Source organism: Monodon monoceros, unplaced genomic scaffold, assembly GCF_005190385.1.
Source record: "Monodon monoceros isolate NGI ecotype Baffin Bay Population unplaced genomic scaffold, NGI_Narwhal_1 Super_Scaffold_12, whole genome shotgun sequence".
Classification (NCBI taxonomy): Eukaryota; Metazoa; Chordata; class Mammalia; order Artiodactyla; family Monodontidae; genus Monodon; species Monodon monoceros.
The window spans coordinates 34,021,819-34,030,039 of NW_021703768.1; the positions used below are offsets into that span (position 1 = coordinate 34,021,819).

Genomic DNA, 8,221 nt, shown 5'->3' on the forward strand with positions numbered 1-8,221 from the left:
TTAATTCTTACAAGAACCCTGCAAGGTAAGTATTAATATATATTCCCATTTAACAGAAAACAAAACTGAGGCTCAGACAAGTTAAGTAACCTTCCCAAGGTCAGAGAGCAAGTAAAAGAGTTGGAATTCAAATTGAGGGCTATTTCATCCACCTTCTTTCTCTTATACTATTAGACCTCCAACAAACTCTCAATTACTTGAAATTAGTGAATGAAGACACACAATTTCAGATTACAAATAGTGAATTATTTTGTGTTTGTTGGATTCTTAACATATTATATTCAACACATGGGAGGGATATTTTGTTATAGGACGACAGAAAACCAGATGATATTCCAGGAACTTGTAAGATTTTATGCACTAAATTTCCTTATATAAAGCCAAGGGCTAACATAGCCAATACATTTGCTCCATGAATTTGAAATGTTGGACTAAGGATACTCTGATACCTAAACATGTAATGAATCATCCAAAACAAGAGAGAAGGACTCAACCACATCTTTGCTCTTCATAATGGACTCCAGACCAGAGAGGTGGCCAATTCTGTATTTTCCCAATGGAACGCTGACCTGTTCCCCGAGCCACAGAAAAGAACAACTCGTTTCCTAGAGCTGCACTTTGACCGCTCCTATGGGACACAGAAACAGAATGTAATGGTGATTAAGAGCACACACCTTTGTGTCAAACCTGGATTCAAATCTGGGTCTGCCACTAACTAAATACGGAATCTTGGGGGAAATACTTAACGTCTCTAGGTTAGTTTCCTATCTGTAAAATGGGACTGATGACATTCAGTATCTGCCTCCCAGGGTTACCATGAGGATTAGATGAGATGCTGTATGTGAAGTACTTAACATTATTTTAATACTTACCAAGCACTCAATAGATGTTCACATTATTACTTATCAATGGAGAAGTCAAGTCCAACATCATCTCTGAATCCTCCCAATTGTCTCCATGGTCCCAACTAAGGGGGAAGGAGTGTGTGTAGGTATTGGGGTAGATGGAGGAGGGGAGGGAGTTAACCTATTCTCAGGTCTACGAGGATTTGTTCCCAACCCTCAATTGTAAGAATCTCAAAATGCCTCCAGGTCCTGGAAGGTAAAGGTCATTAGGAGGAATGGAAGCAAAGTTAAGTACTTAACCTTGAGAAGTTAAAAACTGAGATAGTGAGACAGAAGTGGGACTATATTAGAACATGGATAATACATTTCCTCCCTGCTAATGGATTAGGACAGGCTAAATGGGCTGATCAAAAAATATGTTCCATAACACATGACAAACACCAGTGCACATCTTTGGTGGACACGGATGCTGAGCTCTAGAGGCCCTCACTGAGGACTAGTGCTCCTTACTCACCTAAATGTATTTCCTCTTTTCTGATAATCAAAAATCACCTTCTACAAGATGAAAGCTCCAATTAGAAAAGATACATGCAGTCCAATGTTCATAGCAGCACTATTTACATTAGCTAAGACATGGAAGCAACCTAAGTGTCCATTGACAGATGAATGGATAAAGAAGATGTGGTACATATATACAATGGAATATTATTCAGCCACAAAAAAGAATGAAATAATGCCATTTGTAGCAACATGGATGAAACTAGAGATTATCATTTAGTAAGTCAGAGAAAGACAAATATCATATGATATCATTTATATGTGGAATCTAAGAAAAATGATACAAATGAACTTATTTACAAAACAGACTCACAGACATAGAAAACAATCTTATGGTTACCAAAGGGAAAGTGGAGGGGAGGGATAAATTAGGAGTTTGGGATTAACAGATATACACTACTATATATAAAATAGATAAACAACAAGGACCTACTGCATAGCACAGGGAACTCTATTCAATATCTTGTAATAACCTATAATGGAAAAGAATCTGGAAAAGAATATATATTTATTCATATATATGGTATAACTGAATCAGTTTGCTGTACACCTGAAACTAACACAACATTGTAAGTCAACTATACTTCAGCTAACAAAAAAAAAATCACCTTCTACAAATTAAATCACCATCAACATCAACATCCATTAAGAAAATAACACTAATTCAGCACAACAAAAGGCCTCAGGTTTAGAATATAACACAACAATGTCTAAAGATCCACTATGATTGTCAAGGACTGAAGAGCTTGTTGGGTGGGTAAACAAACATTCTGAGAAAGCCTATGTGTTGGGAGGAGGGAAGTTCTATATAAAATCATTGATTAACACCCAGCAAATAAGGAGTTCCTTCGCTGGGTGATTATACTATAAGTGGACCATCTGCTAACTTAACTTAAAAGGGAACCATTTCTGATTTATGAGGGCATACACAGCATAAGCTAATTTGTGAGGTCTGTTTGATGGGGTAGAAGAAAATAACTCATTTAAACTCCTCTCACAGATTGTTTTGTTAAAATGCCTCTTTTTTAGACCATAAAATTTAAAGCAAACTAAAACTATATTGTTTAGGGCTACATAATTATGTGGTAAAACTACAGAGAAAAGCAAGGTCATGAATGCCTTGTTATCTTTGTCAAGATGCTTACCCATGGGAGGAAGGAAGAGGGCTAGATTAGGTGGGGTCATTCAGGAAGGTTTCAACAAATGTCTGTTTCTTGGCTTTAGTGATGATTTATACTGGCATTTGTTTTTTTATAAACTGATGTTTGTTCTTTTTTTATATACACCTGTTTTTTTGTATACAGTTGTTTGTTTCATAATTCATTAAACTAAGTTAGTTTTTCACAGAAACATTAAGGCACTTATGAAAGAAGTAGATATCTAACAGTAGTTATTTCCAGTGGAGAGTGGTAGAATTGTGACAGTCTGTTACAGTGGCTGTTATTTTCCTTAAAATACCTCAGTATCATATTATATAAGTGCGGATTAGCTCAAATTTTAATTCCAAAGATAATCAGCAACATTCTTTCACGAATGAATAGTCCAGAGATGTCAGCTAGCATTACATCAGAAAGAGCCACTCTCTAGGGTTGGCTACTCTAAGTCCTGCTATCCATTTCTTGATGGATAACTGGTCCTCTGCTAATTAGCATATTATGTCAAAAATGGGTTTTTTTCAGTGAAACTTATGACGATTTACTTTCATCAGGCATGTAGAAATTTTCTCCCAGTGGTGCAATTAAAGGTATTCAAAGAATGTAAATTGTCTAGAGTTGTCAAAAATCTATCCACCCTTGCATGCACAAAAGAAGTAAATACGCTGTCCCCTTAGAGGACAGATAATCCCTAATATATCCTATATCCAGCCATTGACTTTGTGGCATAAGACTGACTAGAGGACACAGAATCATGGCAATGTGGACTCTGACACCTGAAAGGAAGATTTCAGGGACTTCATGGAGCCTACAGATGAAGTTTACAAATGGTTTTGTGCCTGCTTATTATTAAATGTTGTTGAATACATATTTGAATATACAGCAGAATTTAGTTTGCGATATGAATTCATTATAACCTGGTAGCGAGGTTGTGGGAGGAAACCAGTGCCACCTCAAATATCTTTTGTGGCTGTTGATATCTACCAAAAAGAAAGAACCTAAAATTTCACATGACTAACATGACTTAGGTTGGTTCACAACAGGGTCTTTTGCTTTTTACTGACCTTTTTCTGAACTTATTGACATCTTATAAATTGAGTGAGTGTTATTTTGCAAACAGAAAAGGAATGAAAATACTAAGTAAAAAATGTTCAAGAGACAAAAGCAGGTATTTCACAGAATAAACCAAATATGGTCAATAAATATATAAAGAACTGTTCAACATTGTTACTAATTAATCAAGTAATGACGACATGAGATACTATCTTAAACCCTTTCAGTTGGAAAATATGTATGTATATTAAGTCTGACAAAGCCAAGTGTTGGAGAGGATTTGGATCCACAGAATCTTCTGTGCATTGCTGGAGGGAGTGTAAATTGGCTCAATCACTCTGGAAAATAATTTGTCATTATTTCATGAAGATGAATATTCACATGCCCTTTTTCACTCCTAGGTATATACCCAAGAGAAACTTTTGTGTCAGTATTTTAAAAGACATGCTCAAGAATGTCTATAGCAGCACAAAAGCCAAAACCTAAGAATAACTCAAAAGCCCATCAACAGGAGAATGGATGATGAAATACTATCCTAAAATCAGCATGAATTAACAACAATACACAACAGGGCTTCCCTGGTGGCGCAGTGGTTGAGAGTCCGCCTGCCGATGCAGGGGACACGGGTTCGTGCCCCGGTCCGGGAGGATCCCACATGCCGTGGAGCGGCTGGGCCCGTGAGCCATGGCCGCTGAGCCTGCGAGTCCCGAGCCTGTGCTCCACAGCGGGAGAGGCCACAACAGTGAGAGGCCCGCGTACCGAAAAAAAAAACAACAACAACAACAACAACAATACACAACAATATGGACAAATTTTAGCAATCTGCTGTTAAATACAAGTCTTATAAGATTTCATAAAGATGACACCTTATTTGGAAATAGATATAAATGCAATAAAGGTATATTAAAAGAAAAGAGACAGATAGCAAAGGAAAGAAAAACACGGGATTGAGAATGATGCTTGCTCAGGAAAAGAAAATGAGGGTTGGTATGAGATAGGGAAACCATGTAATTTTTCTTTTTTTTTTATACAACATTGCTCCCTTATTTTATTTTATTTTATTTTATTTTTTTAACATCTTTATTGGGGTATAATTGCTTTACAATGGTGTGTTAGTTTCTGCTTTATAACAAAGTGAATCAGTTATACATATACATATGTTCCCATATCTCTTCCCTCTTGTGTCTCCCTCCCTCCCACCCTCCCTATCCCACCCCTCCAGGCGGTCACAAAGCACTGAGCTGATATCCCTGTGCTATGCGGCTGCTTCCCACTAGCTATCTACCTTACGTTTGTTAGTGAAACCATGTAATTTGATGTAAGTTATTATCAAGAACTTAGCTCTTACTTTTATGATGGGTTCATGAATGATGACATTATTAATAATGATAGATGGGTAGATTGAAAGCAGGTCATACATAAGCCAATGATGAGATTGTATCATGAGACATGCATTAAGATTTATCCAATTCTATGCACTTTGAAGGCAAAATCAAGATAAAAATGAGACATGGTTAAAAATAAAAATAAAGGTTAAATACCTATATATATTGTGCAACACTATTGTGTTAAAGTCTGGAAGCAAACTGATGTTTTTATCGTGTTTCTCACATAAAAACACCTGGCCAATATTTGGTTGAATCAAATTATTTTTCAATACAAGCCTGAGTTTTTGTTAGTGTTTTGTTTTGCATTTTTTGTTGCAGCGGTCAAATGCCAAGTAAAAGTCTGATAGTTCTCTGGCTCTCTGCAGTTTTTTTAAGTGAAGACAATGTCAAAAGAATTAGAAGAAACATCTAATAAAGGATTATTGTCTAAAACAACTCATAAAACTCAATAAGCAAACCCAATTTAGATTGACATGTATACACTGATGTGTATAAAACTGATGACTAATAAGGACCTGCTGTATAAAAAAATAAAATAAAATAATTTTTAAAAACCCAATTTAAAAACGGACCAAAGGGTTTACAGTTAGACACCTCACCAAGGAAAATATGTAGATAGAAAGTAAGCATATGAAAAGATGCTCCATATCATATAACATCTGTGAAATGCAAATTAAAACAACAATGAGATACCACTACATATTCTAGCAGTAGAGGGGCCAAAATCCAGAACACTGATAAAACCAAATGTTGGCAAGGATGTGAAGAGCAGGAACTCTCACACATTGCTGGTGGGAATGCAAAATGGTGCAGCCACTTTGGAACACAGTTTGGTAGTTTCTTATAAAACTAAACATACTCTTGCCATACAATCCAGCAACTGTGTTCCTTGGTGTTTATGCAAACGAGTTGAAAACTTACGTTCACACAAAACCCTAGATGCATATCAAGCCATGAAAAGGCATGGAAGAAATTTAAATGCATATTATTAAGTTAAAGTAGTCGATCTGACAAGGTTACATATGGTACGATTTCAACAATACGACATTCTGGAAAAGGCAAAATTATAAAAGCTATAAAAAGATCAGTAGTTGCCAGGGGAGGGGAGAAGGGGGAAAGATGAATAGACAGAGAGCACAGAAGATTTTTATGGCTATGAAAACACTCTGTATGATATTATAATGATGGTTATATGTCATTATTCTTTTAACCCAATGCACAGAATGTACAACACCAAGAGTGAATCCTGAGGTAAACTATGGACTTTGGGTGATTATAATGTGTCAATGTAGGTTCATCAACTATAAAAATGTACCACTCTGGTCGAGCATGTTGATAATGAGGGAGGCTATGCATGTGTGAGGGCAGTGGGCTTATGGGGAAATCTCTGTACCTTCCTTTCAATTTTGTTATAAATTTAAGAGAGCTCTAAAAAAAAGTCCTTATATATATATGTAATATATATGTATTATATATGTGTATACATATATACACACAAACATAATCTTGAAGGTAATGTTGAAATGTTATTGTCAAAATTTTGCTTAGTTGAAACACTGTAGGATATTAAATAATGCCTTCTCTCTAGTAGTTTGCAATCTGATGGGAATACAAACCAACCTACCTCATTTAACTTAAGACTAGTCAAAAACAACCCACTGAATAAATAACAAAAATGAATGTACAGACACACATCCATCATCCTGAGAGCTATTTGAATGCCACGTGGTGATGTGAGACAGCTGCTTGATTCAAGTTTGTCATCCATGAATCAGCACCAACTATGCACCAGGTTCTGTTCCTGATTCTGAGGATAGAGCAGTAAACAGCAACGTACCTGCCTTCACGGAGCTTACATTCTAGTCATGTCATGAGCAATGATATGAAGAATGCAGGACATGGAAATAGGGAATAGGTAATCTTGGAAACCTTGCTGAGAAATGGGTCACTTGAAGAATGAAATGTGGAACCAAGACATATCTAGGAAGGCACATTCCAGAGGAGAAAACAGCAAGTACAAAGTCCTGAGGTGGAAGATTTCTTCAGGTATTGGAGGAACAGTAAGGCCAACATAGGGTAGAGGGAGACTGGTAAATGACAGGTTTGGAGTGGATCTATGGAGTGCACTGGAGATCTTGTTAAGCTGCATGGAGGGGAAGGAAGTCTAACTGGAGTGGCTTCATGAGAGACTGGGGAGGGAGGAGTTTGAGATGGCAATTCTTTTGTTTTGTTTTCATTTTTTCCTTTTTTTTGCAATTCTTTTGAAGAGTTTATTCAAAATATATATCCCAGAGGTGAAAGAAAACATGCTGCATGCCAGAAACCTAGACATATTTCTCAAGACTTTGAAAGAAGACAAGACTGTTCTACATGCAACACACCGTACTGTAGAAGATGGGTTAACAGAGATGCCATCAAGAGCAGGAGTCCCTCAAGGATCTGTCTTTAACCTCCTAATCCTTTCTTCTACTTCTCCTCCCTTGGAAAACCTTCATGACCCAAGTCTCTCTGCTTTCTTCTCCTCTCCTCTCCTCTCCCCACCTCTGCTCTCTTCTCCTGTCTCTCTCTCCATCTAGGCCCACTGATTACATGACTAATCATGTATCTCCTCACCACCCCACCTTCCTCTGCATACCACCAGCCAGAAGCTAACAAGCTATTCCAGGTCAGGAGCTGCTTGTCCTCTGCCCTTCTCAGCCTGTAACCAGTCCCAGAAATGCCTTCAGGCAAAATCTCCAACAACTGTGGGAAGGTTGCTGCTCTCTGAGAGGCTGTCACTGAAATCTGATCTCTGGTAACAGGGGGGAGGGACTCCAGGCGTGGAGGCCAACTTGGGGGTGGGAGGAGTTACCCCTGCTCTCTTTCCCCTAGTGGAAAGTGTGGGGATGCCAGTCATCCTATGGGTGCCACACCACCTCCCTTCCAAGCCTACTTAGGTCCCTGTAAGTGAAGCAAATGGGGAAACACCCAGGGCAGGCCCCTGCTAGCAGATTCCCATGGAACCTGAGAGGCAGACCTTGGTAGATATGTTTTGGCCCTTTGCCTAAATTGTTTTAAAGTCACTGACATTTCTCTGAGGCTCAGAACCCTAAGATACTGCTGTTTCTGATGACCACCTAGATTTTCTGATATTGACCAGATTAGGTCTCTTAGAAAAACTCCAGGAAGCAGACAGGAAAAGGGAGGGTGAATGGGGCGGGGGGGGGGGGGGGGGGGGGGGGGG

At 38.1% G+C, this 8,221-nt stretch overlaps 1 protein-coding gene across 1 annotated transcript in view; it reads right to left on the reverse strand.

Annotated features, from left to right (window-relative positions):
* Positions 1-404: 404 nt before the first annotated feature.
* Positions 405-8,221, reverse strand: part of TTC33 (tetratricopeptide repeat domain 33) — a 124,650-nt gene continuing 116,833 nt past the window's right edge. Inside the window, exon 8 of the transcript XR_003792605.1 lies at positions 405-628. The gene's annotated coding sequence lies outside the window, so the exon portion shown is untranslated. The remainder of the gene's footprint in view (positions 629-8,221) is intronic.